The 23828-nt window shown below is 35.8% G+C and overlaps 1 protein-coding gene and 1 pseudogene across 6 annotated transcripts in view; one reads left to right on the forward strand and one right to left on the reverse strand.

The window, feature by feature from the left end:
- Window positions 1-23828, forward strand: part of UBR3 (ubiquitin protein ligase E3 component n-recognin 3) — a 172073-nt gene that overhangs the window by 3644 nt on the left and 144601 nt on the right. The gene's annotated exons all lie outside the window — the stretch shown is intronic.
- On the reverse strand, window positions 15843-23134 carry LOC109445246 (ubiquitin-ribosomal protein eL40 fusion protein; annotated as a pseudogene).

The following is a 23828-nucleotide window of genomic DNA, read 5'->3' on the forward strand; positions in this document are numbered from 1 at the left end:
GTACCACCCTTTAGGTTGGACAGAATAATTCATCTGAGCTACACAACTGCTAATCTCCTGCCTGGAAACAGATAAGTGATATTAGCCTGCAGTGCAAGTAAAAAGGCTGTCTCTGGAACTTTTTAGAACCGGATAACTAACAAATTACATCACTGTTTTTGGTGGGCAAAGTTGGATTACCTCGGCATGGACAGAATATATTTAACTTTTCTCAGTTTTTGATATTTCTTAAAATCCCTTTAGATTGCTGAAGATTGGAGATGTATTGGTTTTGGGGTTGTTTATTATTCTAACTGCCATAGACGTTTGTAAATCCCATTGTTCAGTAAATTTTTAAGGAAAGATTCCACTTTTCTCTGTATCTGTGTTCTTAGTAAAAGAAGAAATTCTGCTGTGACTTAATCTTTTTCCCCAGTGACTGCTGTGGGTATGATTGGAGATGGGGAAGAATTTTGGATCCATCACAACCTGTATTACCATTTAATTTTCAAATTTATAATTACAGAAATATGGGGGGGGGGAGGATTCAGTTCTTTTTGATTAGTAATAGTGACATAATAAATGTGGTGATATTAACAGGTATAAAAAGCAAAGGAAGAAAACAACTGAGAATTCATTTGTGCGATGAGATCACAAAGGCTATGGAAACTATATATTAATAACTGTATGTATAACTTCATAGTTTTGCCACTAATGAATAAGTGCAGTCATTGTCACAAATGGTTTATAGATGGATGAGCTAAAAAAAAAAAGAAGTAATGGAAAATGTGAAGTAATGTCTGATTAGTTTAGGGATCTGATGGTACTAACTATAAATTGGAATTTTAAACATTTAGTTCTCAAATTTTGATGCAGAAGATGACCATTTTCGTGTTCTATACTGTATTATAGATATTTTTGCCTCCTTGCTGGTTCTTCCTCACAGATTTTAAACTCCTTAAAGAATAGGAACCTCATCTTGCTATTAATCAGAGGCAAGCACAGTCTCTTATACTTAATAGGTGCTTAGTAAATGTGGAATTGGATAAAATAGTGGCTGTCATACCTGAAAATTTGCCCTAATACTACATTGCTTTAGTTATTTAGGTGTTGATTATTAAATCCATAGCATGTTTTTTTCAAAGTATTTCAGGGAAAATTTCTTTCTTAGTTTCAAAAGTAATACATATTGGTTATAAAATAAAAATAAGTAGATAAAATAGAAAGTAAAGTTTCCTCTTTCTTCTATCTTGCTCTTCAAAAGTAAGATTTCCCTTATTTTGTTTTGAGCTTAGTTGTACGTTTAAGAGATGTTAGTAATAATTTACTCAGCATTTGTATATATTTTGTTGTGGCAAGTTTTTAGGTTATGTGGCCTGTGGCAATGCCAGAAGTGGAAGCAGTAAGTGACTGGTTGAATAGTGTTCGGTGCCTTACTTTTTCTTCCTTAACAGATTTATTGGACACTGTGTCTTATTAATACACATAGAACAGTTTTTTCTTTTTTTAAAGTTAAATAGTATTTCATTGTATTTTCATGTTTTTGTATTTTACTGTGATTTATGAAATCCATTCCCTACTGGTAGACATTTAAATTATTTCCTGGCTTGGGCTATTATCTTGGGCTATTATAAACACTGTCATAGTCAGTATGCTTGTATACACATTTTTGTCTATATGTACCGTGTTTCCCCAAAAATAAGACTGGGTCTTTTATTAAGTTGTGCTCCAAAAGATACATTAGAGTTTATGTTCAGGGGATGTCATCCTGAAAAATCATGCTAGGGCTTATTTTCTAGTCTTATTATCCTGGAAACATGGTATGAACATATGTGTGAAGATAAGTTCCCAGAAGTTACATCTTGGCTGCAGGAAATGTGCGTTTTAAACTTTCATAGAGCCATCGTAAGAAATTAATTTATAATCCCACCATCAATGAATGAAAGAGCATGTTTCTCCACATTGTAGCCAGTATATGTTATTACCAGTTTTTCTGATTTTTGTTGATTTGATAAACGACAAATGATACCTTGTTTCATGTTACCCTTCTCCCTACTTCCCTTCTCTCCCAAATTGGAGTATTTTGAAGCAAATCTCAGATACCTTATAATTTAATTTATAAATATTTGACTATGTATCTCTGTAAAGTGATGTGAACTCTTGAAAGTAAAACATAATTCAGATATCCATTGACAGATGAATGGATAAACAAAATGTGGTATATGCATAAAATGGAATATTATTCAGCCTTTAAAAGGAATGAAATTCAGTCCAGATTCAGGACTTTGGATCAAGATGGCAGAGTAGGTAAGTGCTGTACTCGCCTCCTCCCATGACCACATCAGAATTACAACTAAATTACAGAACAACTGCCATTAAGAACCACCTGAAGACAGAAGTCCTATAACTGAGGATATAAAGAAGCAGCCATGTCAAGACTTGTAGGGGCAGAGACACGGAATAGGCAGGCCCTAGACCTACAGTGTGGTGGTTAAAAAAAAGGAGGCAGAGCTTGGCTGAGAAGGTCTCCCCTGAGGAGTGAGGGGTCACAGCCCCTCACCAGGCTTTGCCAGGAAGAGGAGTCTTCTTACTTCTGGTTGTGAAAACCAGTGAGGACTGTGGCTGAGTGAGACAAACTGGAGTTTCAGGCATTCCTCTTAAAGGGCCCATGCATGAACTTGTGGATTTGCTCTGAGCTCCAGCACTGGGGCAGCAGCTTGAAAAGCACCAGAGCTATATGAGGAAGAGCTGAATTGACTAGCTTCAGGGTGAGGGCTAGAGGGGCAGGGGGCAGGACAGCTCACTTGGGGGACAGAGGACTGGCAGACCCTATTGTTTCTTTGTTGAGGTGTTTCCCCACCTGCTTGCAAGCACAAGTGGCACCAAATCTGAATCTCCATCAACCTGTCTAGCACTGTTCCATTGTGGTGATTCCCTGAGACTCTTGTGTCACCCAATTTGAGTGCCTAGCCTGAACCTCTTCTGGGCTTTTCCACACAAATGGCCTTTCAGCTCACGCTGTGGATGTCCCTAAAATCTCTCAAAGGTCCACAAATCCCAAACAAGTTGGCTGTGGCCTTGGTGTGCCCCATACCTCTTGCTATGTGGCCCCAAGCTGACACTGTTGGCAACCAGCCTTGGTTGCCTCTCCCAGGTGCCTCCAAGCACAGTACAGGTGACAACCATCTGCAGATCACTTTACAGCTCCTTCCAGGTGGCTCCAGGTAAGGCACAGGCAGTGGCTGATCTTGGTCTGCACCACAGCGCCTCCCAGGAGGCCCAAGAACCAAAACACCTGGTGACTGGCTTCAGACCACACCAGAGCACCACCAAATGAGCTCTACAAATGACACACCCACTGGGCAGACCTGGCAGTTACCAGAGCCTCGTTAAAGTGAATCCCATCCCTGCACAACAGCTCTGTGTCACGGCCATTCCTCACATCCAGTCAGCCTGAAGATCAATCCCTCTCTCTGATGTGCCAACAGCAATCAAGGCTCAACTACAACAGGAGGGCACACACAACCCACATAAGGTACACCTCTGGAGCACTCAGCTCAGGGAGACTGTGCCATGGAACCCCACAGGACATCTATTACATAAGGCCACTATATAGAGAATGGGAAACATAGCAGCTGTACCTAATACATAGAAATAAACAAAAGAACACAGCCAAAATGAGGAGACAAAGAAACATGACCGAAATGAAAGACCAGGACAAAACTCCAGAAAAAAAACTCAGTGAAATGGAGACAACAACTTACCAGATGCAGAGTTTAAAACACTGGTTATAAATATGCTCAGTGAATTTAAGGGAAGAGTAGATGAACTGAGAACTTTAATAAAGAGGTAGGAAACATAAAAATGGAGATAGAGAACAAAAAAGAGCCAGGCAGAAATGAAAATTATAATAACTGAAATGAAGAACACATTAAAGGGGATCAACAGTAGGTTAGAAGAAGCAGTGGGTTGAACCAGCGATTTGGAAGACAAGGTAGTGGAAAACACCCAATAAGAACAGCAAAAAAAAAAAAAAAAAAAAAAAAAGTTGGGCCGGTCTGGTGGCTCAGGTGGTTGGAGCTCCATGCTCCTAATGCTGAAGGCTGCTGGTTCGATTCCCACATGGGCCAGTGGGCTCTCAACCACAAGGTTGCCGGTTCAATTCCTCGACTCCTGCCAGGGATGGTGGGCTCCACCCCCTGCAACTAAGATTGAACACAGCACCTTGAGCTTAGCTGCCGCTGAACTCCCGGATGGCTCAATTGGTTGTAGCGTGGTCTCTCAACCACAGGTTGCCGGTTCAACTCTTCGACTCCCGCAAGGGATGGTGAGCTGTGTGCCCCCTGCAACTAACAACGGCAACTGGACCTGGAGCTGAGCTGCGCCCTCCACAACTACAATTAAAAGGACAACAACTTGACTTGGAAAAAACCCTGGAAGTACACACTGTTCCCCAATAAAGTCCTGTTTCCTTTCCCCAATAAAATAAAAATAAAAAACAGGATAGTTTAAGGAGCATCTGAGAGAAAACATCAAGCATATCAACATTGCATAATAGGGGTACCAGAAGGAGAAGCGAGAGTACAAGGGATTAAAAACCTATTTGAAGAAATAATGATGGAAATCTTCCCTAACCTGTCAAAGAAAATAGACATACAAGTCCAGGAAGTGCAGAATCTCAAACAAGATGAACTTAAAGAGGCCCATACCAAGACACATCATAATTAAAACGACAAAGTTAAAGACAAAGGATCTTAAAAGCAGCAAGAGAAAAGCAGTTAATTTCCTACAAGGGAGCTCCCATAGACTGTCAGCTGATTTCTCAATAGAAACTTTGCAAGCCACAAAGGATTGGCACAAAATATCCATATTGATGAAAAGTGAGGACTGACAACCAAGATTATTCTATCCAGCAGGGCTATTATTTAGAATCAAAGTACAGATGAAGAATTTCCCAGCTAAGAAAAAGCTAAAGGAGTTCATCAGCACCAAACCAGTATTACAACAGATGTTAAGGGGACTTCTTTAAGAAAAAGAAGGAAAAAAAGATAAAAAATATGAATACTAAAATGGCAATAACTGCATACCTATCAATAATTACTTTAAATGTAAATGGAGTAAATGCTCCAATCAAAAGTAAATGCTCCAATTTACATGGAGTAAATGGTCCAATCTCCATAAGGTGGCTGAATGGAGAAGAAAGCAAGACCTATACATACGCTGCCTATAAGAGACCCACTTCAGATTGAAAGACACACACAGACTGAAAGTAAAGGGATGGGGGCGGATGGGTGGTTCAGTGGTTAGAGCACGAGCTCTGGGCAATGGGGCTTCCGGTTCGATTCCCACATGGGCCGGTGAGCTGCGTCCTCCGCAGCTGGAATGAAGGTCAGTGAGCTGCCACTGAGCTCCTGGTGGCTGGATGGCTCAGTAGGTTGGAGCGTGGGCTCTCAACCACAAGGTTGCCAGTTCGACTCCTCCACTCCTGCAATGGATGGTGGGCTGCACCCCCAGCAACTAACAATGGTGACTGGACCTGGAGTTGAGCTGCACCCTACACAACTAAGATCCAAAGGACAGCAACTTGACTTGGATGGAGCTGATGAGTCCTGGGAAAAACACACTACTGTTCCCCAATAAAAAAAAGTCCTGGAACTACACACTGTTCCCCAATAAAGTCCTGTTTCCCTTCCCCAATTAAAAAAAAAATCTTAAGAAAAAAAGTTGAAAAAAAAAAAGAATAGAAAGGGATGGAAAAAGATATTTCATGCAAATGTTAACAAAATAAGCTGGTGTAGCAATATTTATATCAGACAAAATAGACTTTAAAGCAAAGGCTATATAATGAGACGAAGGACATTTCATAATGATAAAGGGATCAATCAAAGAAGAGGATATAACTCTTGTAAACGTTTATGTACCAAATGTAGGAACACCTAAGTATATAAAGCAAATATTGATTGATGTAAGGGAGAGATTGACAGTAATACAGTCATAGTAGGGGACTTTAACACCTCATTGACGGCAACTGGACCTGGAGCTGAGCTGTGCCCTCCACAACTACGATTAAAAGGACAACAACTTGACTTGGAAAAAACCCTGGAAGTACACACTGTTCCATTAGTATCAGTCTGTTCACATTTTCTGTTTCTTCTTGATTCAGTCTTGCAAAAATTTATGCTTCCAAGAATTTATCCATTCCTTCCAGGTTGTCCAATTTGTTGGCATATAATTGTTCATAGTATTTTCTTACAATCATTTGTATTTCTTGGTGTCAGTTGTCACTTCTCTTTCTGATTTTACTTATTTGGGTCCTCTCTCATTTTTTCTTAATGAGTCTAGTTAAAGATTTATAGATTTTGTTTATCTTTTCAAAGAACCAACTGTTATTTTCACTGATTTTTGTATTGTTTATTTACCCTCTATTTCGTTTATTTCCACTCTGATCTTTATTATTTCCTTCCTTCTACTCTCTTTGGGCTTTAGTTCTTCTTTTTTCTAGTTTATTTAGGAGTAATGATAAATTGTTTATTTAAGAATATTCTTGTTTCTTGAGGTATACTTGTATTACTATGAATTTCCCTCTTAGAACTGCTTTGGATGTGTCCCATAGGTTTTGGGGGTCATTGTATTTTCATTTTCATTTTTCTCAAGGTATATTTTTATTTCTTCCTTGATGTCTTTGTTAATCCATTTACTGTTTAGTATCATGCTATTTAGCCTCCATTTGTATTTTTCAGTTTTCTTCTTATACTTGATTTCTAGTTTTATCTATTGTGATGAGAAATGATGGCTGAGATGATTTCAATCTTCTTAAATTTGTTGAGACTTGCTTTGTGGCCTAACATGGTCCATCCTGGAAAATGTTCCATGTGCGCCTGAAAAGAATATATGTTCTGCTGCTTTGGGGGTGAAATGCTCTAAAAATATCAATTAACTCCATCTGCTCCAATGTGTCATTTAATGCCACTGATACTGTGTTGATTTTCTGTCAATGGATGATCTATTCATCCATCAAAAACTATTAGGATTAATAAATGAATTCAGTAAAGTAGCAGGATATAAAATTAATATTCAGAAATCAGTTGCATTTTTATACAGTAATAATGAAGTATCAGGAGGAGAAATTAAGAAAACCGTCCCATTTACAATTGCATCAAAAAATAAAATACCCAGGAATAAATTTAATCATGGAGGTAAAAGACCTGTAGTTGGAAAACTATAAGACATTGAAGAAAGAAACTGAAGGAGATACAAATAAACGGAAGGACATACCATACTCATGAGTAGGAAGAACTAACATTGTTAAAAATGTCCATGCTATCCAAAGCAATCTATAGATTCAATGTAATCCCTATCAAAATACCAATGACATTTTACATAGAACTAGAACAAATAATCCTAAAATTATATGGAATCACAAAAGATCCTGAATAGCCACCAAAGTCTTGAGAAAGAAGAACAAAATTGGAGGTATCATGCTACCTGATAGCAAACTATACCACACGGCTATAGTAATCAGAACAGCATGGTACTGGCATAAAAACAGACACATAAATCAATAGAACAGAATTGAGAACCCAGAAGTAAACCCATGCCTATCTGGTCATCTGGTCAATTAACCTATGACAAAGGAGGCAAGAATATACATTGGGGTAAAGACAGTCACTTCAATAAATGGTGTTGGGAAAACTTGACAGATATATGCCAAAAAAAAAAAAAAAAAAAAGAAGAAATGATATTACTTTCTTAACACCACATATAAGAATAAACTCAAAATGGGTTAAAGACTTAAATGTAAGACCTGAAACTTCTATAGAAGAAAACATAGGCAGTAAGGTCTTTGACATTGCTCTTAGTAATATTTTTTTGGATATGTCTCCTCGGGCAAGGGAAACAAAAGAAAAATAAACAAATGGACTACATCACACTAAAGGGGTTTTGTTCAGTCAAGGAAATCATCAACAAAACGAATAGACAACCTACTGAATGGGAGAAGATATTTGCCAATGATACATTAGATAAGGGGTTAATATCCAAAATGTATAAGGAACTCATACAACTTAACATGAAAAAAAACCATACAGTTCAATTAAAAAATGGGCAGAGGACCTGAATAGACATTTCTCCAAAGAAGACAGAGAGATGGCCAAAAGATATATGAAAAATATTCAGCATCACTAATCATCAAACTAAATGCAAATTAAACTACAATAAGATACCACTCACACCTGTCAGAATGGTTATCATGAATAAGTTAACAAACAAGTATTGGCAAGATAGTGGAGAAAAGGGAACCCTTGTGCACTGTTGGTGGGATTGTAAATTGATGTAGCTACTATGGAAAACAGTATGGGGGTTCCTTGAAAAGTTAAAAATAGAACTACCATGTGACCCAGCACTTCTGGGTATTTATCCGAAGAAACCCAAAACACTAATTTGAAAAGACATGCATCCCTATGTTCATTACAGCATTATTTATAATAGCTAAGATGTGGAAGCCACCTCAGTGTCCGTCGAAAGGTGAATAAAGAAGTGGTACACATATACAATGGAATGTTACTTAGCCATAAAAAAGAGTGAAATCTTGCTATTTGGTACAACATGGATGGACATAGAGGGTATTATGCGTAGTGAAAAATGTCAGACAGAGAATGACAAATACCGCATTATTTTACGTATATGTGGAATCTAAAAACCAGAATAAATGAATAAAACAGAAACAAACTCAGATACAGAGAATGAATTGATGTTTCCCAGATGGGAGGGAGTTGGGGGGATGAGTGATAAAGGGGAAATGATTAAGATGTACCAATTGACAGTTATAAAAATAGTCATGGGGATATAAAGTAAAGCATAAGGAATAGAGTTAATGTAATAACTGTGGTGTTAGATGAGTACTAGACTTATCAGGGTGATCACTTTGTAAATTATATAAATGTCTAATCACTATGTTGTATACCTGAAGCAAATATAATATTGTATGTCAACTATAATTGAAAAAAAAATATTATATATGTATGTATATATATAACCAAAAGGAGTAAAAAGAACTCAAAGAACAAAGAATGAAATATTCAGGCACATGCTATAATACAGATGAACCTTGAAGACATTATGCTAAATGAGATAAGCCAGACATAAAAGGACAAATATTGTCAGAGTCTATTTATATGAGGAACCTACAATAGTTTAATTCATAGAGACAGAAGGTAGAATGATGGTTGCTAGGGCCTGGGGAGACGGGTGAATGGGGAGTTATTGTTTAATAGGTACAGAGCAGGGTTTCCAGGCAGGAATTCCCACCCATTCTCAGGAATTTTTTTCGTTTTCCCGTTCCCGAATCCCGAGATATAAACTGTTTTCTGTTCTCCACGATGAATCATTTCCACAAAGTGACGGTCGATACTACCTACCACCTGTGTTCAAGGAGCCGATGTTCCTGATTTCCTGACCAACTTTTCTCAGAATTCAGGAACGGGAAAGCGAAAAAAATTCCTGAGAACAGGTGGGAATTCCCGCCTGGAAACCCTAGTACAGAGTTTCAGTTTGAGAGGATGAAAATATTCTTGAGACAGGTGGTGGTGATGGTTGTACAAAAATGAGAATGTACTTAATGCCACTGAACTGTATACTTCAAAATGGTTAAAATGATAAATTTTATGTTGTTTATATTTTATCACAATTAAAAGAACAACCACAGTATCATTACTACACCTAAATTATTCAGTTATTTCTTTTTTAAAAACATTTTATTGGGGAATAGTGTGTTTTTCCAGGACCCATCAACTCCATGTGGTTGTTTTCAATCTAGTTGTGGAGGGTGCAGCTCACTGGCCCACATGGGAATCGGACGGGCAACTCTGTTGTTCAGAGTTCATGCTCTAACCAACTGAGCCATTCGGCTTTCTCCACAGTTATTTCTTAATGTCTTCAAATATTAAATGAATGTTCAGCAGGTTTTCTCAGTTGTCTCATAAATAATTTCTCAGAGTTTACTTAGAATTAGGATCCAAACAAGGTCTTCATATTTTATTTGATTGTTATATCTCTTAGGTCTCTGAATTTATAGTCCCCTGCTTTTTTTCCTTTTCTGCAATTAGCTGAAGTAACCCACATTCTGGGTTTTACTGATTGCATCTCTGTAATGTTCAACTTGTTCCTTTGTCCATTAGTTGCTGTAAAACAGTAGTGGATCTAGAGTCGTGATCAAATTTTAGGTCCTATTGTTTTTTTTTTTGGCAAGAAAACTTTATAATGGTGTTTTTTTTTAAGGAGGGCACAGCTCACAGTGGCCCATGTGGGCAGTGGAACTGGCAACGGTGCTACCAGCACCACGCTCTAACCAACTGAGCTCACTGGCCACCCCTATAATGGTGTTTTATACTTCCTGTTGCATCATAGCAGGAGCCACAGAACGAATGTCTTTTTTGTCAATCCTTTAGTTAATGTTAGGAGTTGGCCTGATCCATTTGGTATAAGGTTCCTTATCATGTTAAAGATTTTAGCAGCTATTGATTTTCACTGTCCAGATTCATTATTTTATTAGTGGTTGCAAAATGTTGATATTCTAACTGAATTATCCTTTCAATTTTTAGTGAGAGTTCTTTCTAGAAAACTCAGTTTCAAGGATCAGCTGTTCTCACATCTGTATCTCTAGATATGTTTTGCAGACTTTGTACTGAAGGGGTGTACAGTGGTCAGACTTGGGACACACTATACATTGTATCTTCTTGGCTACCTGCAATGCATAACGTCTTAAAGAAATCCAATACTAAAGAAATCTGTAACTTTGAATAACCTGAAGTTCATTGGTTAAATCCAGGGAACTATTACTTTTGAGTCATACCAGTTTTGGAAATTTTGTCTACTTGGATATCCTGCCATTACCTTAATACAACATGCCTAATTGAATATATATGATCTAATTGAATCAATTATGTATCTTCCTCAAATAGTTGAATGTGGAGTTTCCTTTTCTTTCTTCCTTTAAAAAAAAAAAAAAAATTGGTGTCATTTTTTCCCCCAATGAGAAATCCCAGCTAATAGTGCCTTAAACCTTGAATACATTTATTGTTTTGTGGCTTGGGACTAGTTCAGCAGCTTATTAATATCATTGGGCACCCAGGCTTCTGATGAACTTTTATTCCATCAATTAGTTTATGTACTTTTGGTATTGTCTCTTCAAAGGGATGGATTTGGGCTAGATGTCTAACAGTGTCTGCTAGTGTCATTCTGGGTTTTTCCTTTTCCCTCTGCTTACATGTTTGGTACCAAGACCTGTTCTTTTGTTTTGTCTCAGATTTATCCTTTTCATTGGCTACTATCACCTTAGCCCAAGTCTTCATCACATTATGTATGACCTATTCCATGAGAATTTACTATTTTAATGGCTATAATAATTTTACAGTCCAATCTAAGCTTCACTCATATAAAATTCTGCTTTACATATTCTGTAATATGTAATAGCTTCCCATTATTTATAGACTAAATAGCTTCCTGTTATTTATAGACTAAAGCCTAGAGCCCTTAGGTTAGTGTCAGAGTTTCCCATACCATGGCTTCTACCTACATTGCCAACCTTGTCATCACATTGAAGTGAGGTCCTATGTTTCATTTTTTAGCACACTGTATGTATTCCTGTCCTCTGAGTCTCGGTGTGCCTTATCTACATAGGATAGCGGCAAGTTTTATATTCACTGCTAAGCTCATCTGTAGGTACAACACTCCTATAGCATAAGTGTAGTGTAATACGATAGTGCAGGCTTTCCTGGATTTTCTGAATTAAAACAATTTTTTTCATCTCTAGTTTATATCCCTACAAGTAAATTTTCAATAAAGATTGAGGATGAAGACCTGTGCCATGTCTGCCTCTTTTATTTATATCCTATTAACACACATTCAGATTTTTAGTAAATTGATTAATTGTATCATACTTTGTGTTTATTGATTTTGTATGGAGAGTGTTAGATCTAATCTCTAAACTATGTAGGTATGTATGTATGTATGTATGTGTATTTCGTGAAAAGGCTGTTTATGCAAAGCGGCCCCCAAAAGCTAAAAGCATGGAGAGGCCAAAGAATAAAGCAGACAAATCCAGCTTGTTGGTTTAAACAATTTTAATAGGCAGTTTACAGAAATGCACTCCTCGGTGGCAGCAGGACAAAATGGATGCCTTCATCGCCCACCCCCAGACCATCCACCTAAGAAACGGTGGATGTAGGAGTGATGGGGAGAAGACCAGATACTGGGGGCTCTAGTGCCAGGGCGAGTTAAAAGGTAGATAACAATGAGGGTGCCTTGCCCCTGAGGAAGGGCAAAATGGTGGAGGAAGTATTAATGGTAGTTCTTGAATAACTGTGGTCCTCTGTAGGGGGAAAAGAGGGGTCAAGTGGTCAGTCGCATTAGTTTTAAAATGGAGTCCACTTTTCAAGGTAGAGTCAGCCCTGAAAGGTTATTTTCAGCCCTAAAAGGTTATTTTCAACCTTTTAAACCACAATTATTTTTACACCAACCTAATGTATACCATTTTCTTTATTTGTTCATTTGTCAACTGACAGTTGTTTCCATATCTTGGTTATTGTGATAATGCTATAGTGAACAGGTTGCAGATATTTCTTTGAGATAGTAATTTAATTTTCTTCAGATATATACCCAAAGGTGGCATTGCTGCATCTATTTTGAATTCTTTTGAGGATCCTCCATACTGTTTTCCATAATGCCATATCAATTTATATTCCCACCAACGGTGAATAAAAGTTTTATTTTCTCCATATCCTTGTCTACATTTGTTATCTCTTGTCTTTTTGATAAAAGCCATCCTAACAGGTGTGAGGTGATACCTCATTGTGGTTTTGATTTACGTTTCCCTGACAATTAGTGATGCTGAACACCTTTTCATGTACCTGTTGGCTATTTGTGTATTGTCTTTGGAAAAATGTTTATTCAGGTCCTCTGCTCATTTTAAAATCAGATTTTTTTTTGCTATTGAGTTATATGAATTCTTTATACATTTTGGATATTAAACCTTTATCAGATAAATGGTTTGCAGGTATTTTCCCTCATTCCTTAGGTTACCTGTTCATTTTGTCAATTATTTCCTTTGCTGTGCAGAAACTTTTTAGTTTGATGTAGTCCCGTTTGTTTATTTTTGCTTGTGTTGCTTGTATTTTGTGAGTCATATCGAAAAAATCATTGTCAAGGCCAATATCAAAGAGCTTTTTCTTCATTTCTTTTTCCTAGAAGTTTTATGATTTCAGGTCTTATATTTAACTTTTTGATCCATTTTGAGTTAACTCTGTGAGTGGTGTAAGATAGGGATCCAGTTTCATTCCTCTGTATGTGAATATCCAGCTTTCTCAGCACAACTTATTGAAGAGCTTGTCCTTTCTCGGTTAAGTGTTCTTGGCTTTCTTGTTGACTATTAGTTGATTAAATATGCATGAGTTTATTTCTGGGGTTTCTGTTCTGTTCCATTGATTTATGTGTCTGTTTTTTTTTACCCATACCATTCTGTTTTGATTACCATAGCTTTATGATATACTTTGAAATCAGGAAGCGTGATGCCTCTAGCTTTGTTCTTCTTTCTCAAGATTGCCGTGGCTATTTGAGGTTTTTGTGGTTTCATATGTATTTTAGGATTGTTTTTTCTATTTCTTTGAAAAATGCCATTGGAATTTTGATAGGGATTGCATTGAATCTATAGGTTGCTTTTGGTAGTATGGAGAGTTTAACAATATTAATTCTTCCTATCCATGAACATGGGATATCTTTCCATTTATTTGTGTCTTCTTTCATCAGTATTTTGTAGTTTTCAGTACATAGATATGTTTCAGCACCTTGGTTAAATTTATTATGTACTTTATTGTTTTTGATACTACTGTCAATGGGATTTTTTTCTTAATTTCTCTTTCAGGTAGGTTACTGCTAGTATATAAAAATGCAGTTGAATTTTATGTGTTGATTTTGTATCCTGCAACTAGTTATATTAGTTCTAACAGTGTTTTGGTGCAGCCTTTAAGGTTTTCTGTATATAATATGTCATCTTGTAAACAGAGACTTTACATTTTCATTTGGATCCCTCCCTCTCTCCTTGCCTCCCTCCCTCTTTTCCTTCCTTCCCTAGTTACTTTGGCTACGACTTCCAGTGCTATGCTGAATAGAAGTGATGAGGGTGAGCGCCCTTGTCTCATTCCTGATCTTAGAGGAGAAACTTTCAGCTTTTCAGCATTGAGTATGATGTTAGCTCTGGGCTTGTCATATATAGCCTTTATTATGTTGAGGTACATTCCCTCTGTACCCAGTTGATGAGAGTTTTTTTTTCTTAACCATGACTGTATGCTGAATTTTGTTAAATGCTTTTTCTTCATCTTTTGAAATTATCATATGAATTTTATCCTTTATTTTGTTGATCTGGCTTGTCACATTGATAGATTTCCATATGTTGAGCCTTCCTTGCATCCTAGGGATAAATACTACATGATCATGGTGTACAGTCTTTCAGTGTGCTTTTGAATTTTGTTTGCTAGCATTTTTTTTTTTTTTTTTGAGAAGTGTTGCATCAACATTCATCAGGGATGTTGGCCTGTAATTTTCTTCTCTTGTAGTGTCCTTATATGGCTATGGTAACAAGGTAATGCAGTGTTTACTCTTTAATATTTTTCAGACGAGTTTGAGAAGGATTGGCATTAATTATTTTTTAAATTTTAATGAAATAAACCAGTGAATTTATCTGGTTCTGGGCTTTTCTTGGTTGAGATTTTTGATTATTGAGTCCATCTTCATACTTGTTATTGGTCTGTTCAGATTTTCTGTTTTTTCATTCAGACTTATTAAATTGTTTTGAAGAACTTATCCATTTCTTCTAGGTTGTCCAGTTTTTTTGGCATATAAAGTTCATAGTTGTCTCTTATGATTCTTTGTAATGCTGTGGTATCAGTTGTAGTTTCTCCTGTTTAATTTATACTTTTATTAATTTGAATTATCTTTTTCTTTTATTTAGTCTAGCTTGCTAAAGATTTGTCTGGTTTGTTTATCTTTTTTTAAAAAAATAACTCTTAGTTTTATTGATCTTTTCTGTTTTTTTTTTCATTCTCTATTTCATTTATTTCTGCTCTGTTCTTTATTACCATTCTACTGCTAACTTGGGCTTATTTTTTTCTTTTTCTAGTTCCTTACTGTATCAAGTTCGGTTATTTATTTGAGATCTTTTTTCTTAATGTAGGCATTTATGAATGCTGTAAACTTTCCTTTTAGAATTGCTTTTTCTTTATCCCATAGGTTTTGGTTTGTATTGTTTCTCTTTTTAATTGTTTTAAGATACTTTAAAAATTTCCTTTGATTTCTTCTTTGCCGCATTGATTCAGGCGTATGTTAAGTTCCACATATTTGTGCGTATCCCAGTTTTCCTCCTTTTATTGATTTCTAGTTTAATACCTTTATGTTCAGGAAAGATACATGGTATAATTTCAGTCTTCTTGACTTTTTCAAGACTTGTTTTGTGGCCTTACATATGATCTTTCTTGGAGAATGTCCTATTTCATACTTGAGAATGTGTATGCTGATTCTGTTGGATGGAATATTCTGTGTCTATCTTTTAGGTTCATTTGATCTATAGTGTTGTTCAAATCTGCTGTTTCCTTATTAATATCCTGTCTGGTTGTCATTGTTGAAAGTAGATTATTGTAGTTCCCTACTGTTATTGTATTAATGTTTATTTCTCCTCCAGTTGTGTTAGTATTTGTTTTATATATTTAGATGCTCTCATGTTGGGTGTATAAACACTCGCAATTGTTTTACCTTCTTGATAAATTGACCCCTTTATCATAATGTAATGTCCTTCTTTGTCTCTTGTGACTTTTTTTTTCCACTGCTCCAGTCAGCGAAAAGGAAACTTTATTGAAGCTCCAGGGCCTTGGGGTTTTGGCAGGAGGCCGCCCTGTGGGCTGAGGAGATGGTTGAGGGACCTTATTTGGCCTTCTTCTTGGGGCATAGGTTGTTGGTGTGGCCACACTTCTTAAGCAGTTGACAGCATGGGGATGCAGGTGGGCGTAACACTTGCGGCAGATCATCTTGTCACAGTTGTAATTCTGGCTGAGCTGGTAGAGGGAAGTCTCGATGATACCACCCTGCAGATGAAGCACCAAGTGCAGAGTGGACTCTCTCTGGATATCATAGTCTGAGAGAGTGCAGCCATCCTCCAGCTGTTTGCCTGCAAAAATCAGACACTGCTGGTCAGGTGGGATGCCCGCCTTGTCTTGGATTTTAGCTTTGACAGCCTCAGTAGTGTCACTGGGCTCGACCTCAAGTGTGATGGTCTTCACCGTCAGGGTCTTCACAAAGATCTGCATCTCTGCATCTGCTGGGGAGGCTGCCCTGCTGCCTGGTTGAAAAGAAAGAGTTCTTGTGACTATTTTTGACCTAAAGTCTATTTTGTCTGATATAAGTATAGCCACTTCTGCTCTCTTTTGGTTACCATTTGCTTGGATTATTATTTTTCTATCTTTTTGCTTTCAGCTTACGTATATCCATAAGGCTAAAGTGAGACTCCCTTTTTTTAAAAAAAAATATTTGTGTTGCTATTTTTTAAAAAAATATTTTTATTGGGGAACAGTGTGTTACTCCAGGCCCCATCAGCTCCAAGTCATTGTCCTTCAATCTAGTTGTGAAGGGTGCAGCTCAACTCCAAGTCCAGTTGCCATTTTCAATTTTAATTGCAGGGGGCACAGCCCACCATCCCATGCGGGAATTGAACTGGCAACCTTGTTGTTGACAGCTTGTGCTCTAACCAACTGAGCCACCCAGCTGCCCCTCCAGCAGCTCAGTGGCAGCTCGTTGTCTTCAATCTAGTTGTGAAAGGCATAGCTTACTGGCCCACGTGGGAATTGAACCAGCAACCCTGTCAGTTGCTCGCACTCTAACCAACTGAGCCATCCAGCTGTCCCCTGTAGTTATTTTTAGTATGTTCTTTTTTTAAACTTTTATATGAGCATTGAAAGTGACTTATGTACCATCTCTGCAATATTAGGGAATGACTTTGACTATCTATAAATTTATCTTTACTGGTGAGTTTTATACACTTCTGTTTTTCATTGTTAATTAGCATCCTTTCATTTCATCTTTAAGAATTTCCTGTAGCATTTCTTATAATTCATATCTAGTGGTGATGAACTCTCTTAGCTTTTTTTGTTTGAGAAAGTCCTTATGTCTCCTTTTCTGAAGGGCAGCTTTGCTGCACATAGTATTCTTGGTTGGCAGTTATTTTTCTGTCAGTATCTTGAATAGATCATCCCACTCTCTCCTGGCTTGTGAGATTCCTGCTAAGAAATCCACTTATAGATTTATGGGAGCTCTATTGTTTGACGATTTGCTTTTCTCTTGCTGTTTTTTTGACTTATCTCTTTGTCTTTGACTTTTGACATCTTAATTATAGTTTGTCTCAGTGTTGCCCTTTTTGGGTTTAGGGACTTTAGGGCCTCATGGATTGGATGTTCATTTCTTTCCCCAAATTTGGGAAGTTTTCAGCCATTATTTTTTAAAATAAAATTTTGTTCCCTCTCTCTTCTCCCTTTGTAATTCCCTCCTAGAATATTATATTATTATTTTTGAATGATATCCCATAATTCCTGTAGGCTTTCTTCACTCTTTCTCATTCTTTTTCTTGTAGTGCAGGTTATGATGGCAATGAATTCTTTCAGATATTGTCTGAAAAGTTTAATTATCAGTTTTGAAAGGTATTTTTCTCTGTGAAGAATTCTGGATTCACAGATTATTTGTTTTCTTCCAATATTTTAAATATGTCTGTCCATTGTGTTTTGGCTTGTACAGTTTCTGATGATGATAAAAAGTCTGGTATCATTTGTATCTTTGTTACTCTGTACATAATGGGTCATTTTCTTTTGGTTGATTTGAAGATTTTCTTGTTATCACTGATTTTCAAGAAATTGATTATGTTGTGTATTGGTATGGCTTCAAAATTTTTTTTTTGCATGGGGGTTGATGAGTTCTTGAATCTGTGATTTTATGGTTTTCAACAAATTTGGAAAAATTTCAGCCATTCTTTACATATTTGTTCTGTCTCCCCTCTTCTCCTTTTTGGGATTCCCATGCAATGCAAAACTGCTTGTTAATCTCACACCTCACTGAGACTGTTCATTTTCTCAATCTCTGTGCTTTATTTTCAGTACCTTCTTACTGCTTTGTCAGTAAAAACTGATCTTTTCTTTCTAGTGTCTAATCTGTTAATCCCTTTGGTGTATTTTTCATTCTAATAGTATTTTGCATCTGTAGAAGTTTGATGTGGGTTTTATTTATCTGTTATCATGGTGCAAGGTGTGAAGAGATTCCTCCTCCCCTAAATCTTGGCTGGTTACTCGATTATCTCAATACCATTTCTCTGATTGAGCCATGTTTTCCTCATGGATTTGAAATCTGCCTTTATCATAAATTCCACATCTATTTGATTCTATTTCTGGACCCACAATAATCAGTCTATGCATTAATATGTCTTTTAATGCACCATTACCTCATTGTTCTCTTTCTGTCTTCAGGCATTCAATTTATAATTTATTTACTAAATATTTTAATATATTTACATCTCTAATTTTACTTTCAAGTCTTTTGATCTTATATGAAGCCTGTGATTGAATTTAGAACTTTTAGTTTTCATAAATATTTTGCTTCTGCTTTCCTAGTACTTTAGGCCCAATAAATAATATTAAATCTATGTAAATGGAATAAAATGTTTACTTTTATTTCTTAACTATTCATGTAATCTAGTAACAATTTTAGGCACGAGATGTATCTGTACCTTAATCCAGCTATACATATTAGAGATGTATACCTAGATAAATGGCACAGGAACACATACTGTTGAATTTGGAACTGAATTTCTGACCTTCTTCCTTTATTGTCCTGGCTTGAGAGATTTCTACTGAGAAATCCACTAATCGAATTTTTAGAGGGTTGTTTGCCAACTTTTCTTTTCTCTAGCTATGTGTTTGATTCCTCTCTTTGTCTTTGTCTTTTGATTTTTTGACATCTTAATTATAGTATGTCTCATTATACTCTATAGTTTATTTAATTGTATTTATCACTAGTGTCTATCTCTAATCTCTAGAATGTACGCTTCCTAAAGGCTGGGTACTGTTTTGATTATTTTAATTTTAAAGCAAGTTTTAATATGAGATGAAGCTATTCATCTTCATTACTCTTATTTTTCAGAATTTTCTGAGCTATTCTTACTTTTCCATAGGAACTTCAGAACCACCTTGTTTATTCCTTATTGATATTTTTACTGAGGTCATATTAAATATGTAGATTAGTTTAGGTAGGTAACATCTATCTTTTGTGATCTTCAGGAGTTTTTGAAAACAATTTTATCAGTTAGGTTTCTCATTTAGTGTTTTTGAGATTTCCCCATCTGTAAAATGAAGAAAACAGATTATTTAGGGAATTTTCATCTGGGATGACTCTCCAGGGAGCTTAAGTTATATGCAAAATAGTGTATATGTTTGTAATTTGTGCTAAGTTGGGAATGGGATATGCATGGCAAAGGATAATTTTTAAGGGAGCTTATCTCATATACTTTTCTAATTTTTGAAACATGTGGTTGAATTATTTGAGTTGGCCTCTCCTTGCCCTCTTACTCCCTTCTAAATCTCATTAATGTACAAACGGACCTCCAGAATCCCTTGCCCCTTTTCTTTTCTTTCTTCGCCTCTCCTATCCCATTTTCTCCCATCCCTTTCTCTTAGAGTCAAGGAATTCTGCTTTTGGTTATTTAAGTTTTGTTTGTGATATTTTACTGAGCTGCATACTTTATCTGTTGGGCAATTTTCTGTCAGTGTACTTCAATAAAAAATTTTAAAAACTTGAGGTAAAATAAAATTTGGAGAGGTTATTTTATCAATGGTTTATATAGTTCTATTTGACAATTTTATTATTGCCATAACATCCTGCTCCACTAAGGAATGTTTAACCTTCTTAATCGTTAAAAACCATTGGGTTTCTTGAAGGAAGTATCTGTGACCTGTGAACTGCTAATGTGAACACATTACTTCCTACTTCATTTTTTTCTTTGAAGCCATTCAAGTTGTCTAGAAAGCTCTCCTCCTGTTCACTTGGAGGGAGATCCTTAGTATCTGTTTCTATGCAGTTGCATTTGTCAGGCCTCTTGACAATAGTATGCTCTGTTACAGAATTTTGCCTGCCTAGTCCAGCTCTGTTTTGTCATTTGACCTGTAGCCTAAATATCACTTCTTCAGAAAGGTCTTCTCTGGCAAACTCAATTTAAAGGAGCCAAATGGATACATTCTATGAATCATGCTGTCAAATTATTTTTGTAGTGATTATTCATATTTATTTATTATTTCTCTCTCTCTCTCTCTTCTACCTCCCTTCTTCCCACCCAATAGAAAGTGAGCTCCATGAGAGCAAGTCCCCTGTATTTCTAGGGTCTAACTGCCTGGCAGATAATGGTTCTTCAAAGCATATTTGAAAAACTGAGATTATTAAATGGGATCCTGGTTATTCTTTAATTGTATACCCTTGAACCATTTTTGACATTTAGTTTTTGTTTCACGAAGCCTTTATTGAACACTTGCTATGTAAGATGCTTAGCTTCTACACTATGCTTAGCCTGAAATACAAAAGCCAATATTGTTTGTCTATCTTATAGTATGTTACATTCATATTGGATAGTCCTGCATTATTTAAAATAACTCACAGAGCGTGGTCCTTTAGTCTTTTGGCTATTAATTTGTTCAATCCATAACCGTCTGACACACTCCTGTAAGCCTAGTCCTAGGTTGCTGAGACCATTCTTGCTGTTGTTTGGGCTTAATTCCAGACTGAAATTTTACTCCTTGAAGCCAGTTGACACTGTTCAAATTGTTCTTTACTCTCTGCCCAGTAGCTCTTTTGAATTAGTTTCTTTCTTGCAGAGTGTCTAAGAGAGCTTTCTGTGCCTTCCTTTATCTAATCCTTTGTCTCTTCCTGCTTTTCAGCCATCAAGCCTTTCATTGTATCCTTCGGTCTTTGTGCCGAGTATGTTTTCTCATTCTTCTGTTCTGTTTCCTCTCCTTCACACTTACGTTTGTAGGCATTTTAATTAAACTATCTTAGATCACCACTGGTTCTCTAACCTGTCACATAGGCCAGGGTCTTTTTTTGTTTTTTATTTTTATTTTTAAAGTCTTTTAAAATAGAAATGGTAGTATTTTAAAAGTTTCCTTGCTTTTACTTAGATTTTTGTATGCCCCAACTGGAAGAGGTTATTAAATTCATATTTTCCTTTAAATAAAAGTTTGGACCTTAAAGGGTAATAGTTACTAACCTTTTTCATGATAGGGTAGATGTAGAAATGATAATTGAATGGTACACTGAGGCAACAGAGGAGGCCATTCAGACCCTGCCCTCTGTCTGCCTTGAGGAGTGAAGAAATCCATATCTCTACTGTAACCTACTGGACCTAACAATTGGAAGTTCTGCCTTAAAGGTAGATAGTCTTCAGCTATGTGTGAATGCTCTGAATGTTTGTATGTGTGTGTGTGTTTGTATATATTTTTCTTAGAAAGAGTTATAACTTTTATTAGATTCTCAAAGGAGTCCATGAAGCAAAAGAAGAATTTATGCTTTAAATTATGGAACTAAAACCAAATGAATGACATATTGCTTATTTATTTTTGGTAATTTTTTTTTCCTTTTGATTATGAAGTTATAGATATATTTGTTATACAAAATTCAAACATTACAGGTAGAATTAATGTAAGAAGTAAAAATATGCCATAACCTACTCCCAGTTAATTTATACCAAATTTGATATACATTTCTCTAAATATTTTTCTTCTTACATATATCAACATTTTCTTGCCTATTCTTTTTCCAAAATTTTATTTATAAAAGAGATTATAATATATATACTACTAATTCTTTTCTCACTTTTAAAATTTTAGATATGATTCTACTTCAATACTTGTTAATCCAGCTCATTTTTAAAAACAAATGCAAAGTATTTTGTGGACCTACCATAATTTGGTTAACCTTTATTCTATTACTGAAGACATGAGTTGTTTCTAACTTTTTTACATTGCAAACTGTGGTACAGTGAACATCTTTGTAGAAATATTCTTGCAAATTTCAGAATATTTTTGTATAATAAATTCCTAGAAATAAAAATGCTAATCTAGGGTTATGAACACTTAAAGTTTTAATAGGTATTGTCAAAATGTCACCAAAAACTGGATCTATTCATACTTCCATGTGTATAACAAAAGTTTCTGAACATCCTTTCCAACAATGAATTATTAAAGTGAATCGTCCTTAATGTGCAAGATGAAAAAAATTTTTGTATTATCAAAATTTTCAAACATACACAAAGGTAAAGACAACAGAACATTGAACTTCCATATACTCATCAGTGGACTCAACATTTATCAAGATTTTTGCCACATTTGCTTCATTTGCCCTTTTAATCTTTGCTGAAGTTTTTTTTTTCCTGTTCCCTCCATCCCCACTACCTTTTGCTGAAGTATTTTGAAGCAAATCCCAGACATTATGTTATCTCACCCTGTCACGCTTCAGTATTCATCTTTTAAAATAAAATTCCTTTCGTTTTTATTTTTTTGCTTTTTAGTACATTTCAAACATATATAAAAGCAATGAGCACAATAAATCCAACTAGTATGATCTTTTATTAGGAAAAACTCCTTTTGTGGCATTCGTTCAAAGACCAATTAAAATTACATTCTTTTGACTTGGTACCTTAAAAAATCTGAAAGGAGTACATTATTGGCTTTGATATAGCCCGCATTCTGTTTATTGAGCATAACATAATGAAACACTATCTATCCATCTCTCAGTTTTAACAATTAACAACTCATAGCTGGTCTTGGTATACAGCCATCTACTTTCCTTCACCTGATCAGAGTATTTTGAATCAAGTCCCATACACTATAGCATTTCATCTGTAAATATTTATATAGATATATCTAAAGACAAAATTTCCCTTTTCTGTGATAATCACAATGGTTGCTATTGTCACACCCACACAAAATAATTCCTTACTGTCATCAAATACCATGAACATTTTCGTACATAAGCACAGTGACATTATTACATCTAATGAAATTATCTATTGAACTAGTAACCGCCTCATGATCAGATTTCACAATTGTCTGAAAAATACCTTTTGCTAGTTTTTTTTTTTAGAATCAATTAACATAACACATGTGGTTATTGGGTCTCAGGCCTGTTTTAACCTAGAATGGTCCTGCCTCCTATTTCCTCCTGCCACGGACATGTTGTAGAAACTGAGTCAGTTGTCCTCTATAATGTGCTGCATTCGTGATTTGTCTATTTGCTTTTTCATGATGTCATTTAACGTGTTCCTTTATTGCCTATGCTTTTTATAAATGGAATTTAGTTCTAGAGGTTTGATGTCATTCAAATTCAACTTGTTTGTTGAGAACACTTCATACATGGGACTGTGTGCTTCACAAGCATCACAGAGCCTGAGTTTTTGACTTCAGGTCATACTAAGATTGGTAAAGATGCAACAGTCAGATCTCTAAGTGGAAAATTTCCCCTCAAGCGTTTCTCTAATGGCTCCATTATGTGGGTCAAATATTTCAGTAGGTATCACAAAATGGTCATTTTCTAGTTACTCATTTCTTACTTTAATGAAATTCATTACTTTGATAATTTTTTCAAACACAAGAAATAATATATTTTGTTATGTTTACAAAAAGCATTTTATGAAACAATATGTACAGATTTATGCCAATTCTGTTTTAAATCACATGAATTAAAAAAAATTGTGTTTGCCGATTTGATGACTCATTGCTTTATTG

The sequence above is a fragment of the Rhinolophus sinicus genome, linkage group LG01 (assembly GCF_036562045.2).
Source record: "Rhinolophus sinicus isolate RSC01 linkage group LG01, ASM3656204v1, whole genome shotgun sequence".
NCBI lineage: Eukaryota > Metazoa > Chordata > Mammalia > Chiroptera > Rhinolophidae > Rhinolophus > Rhinolophus sinicus.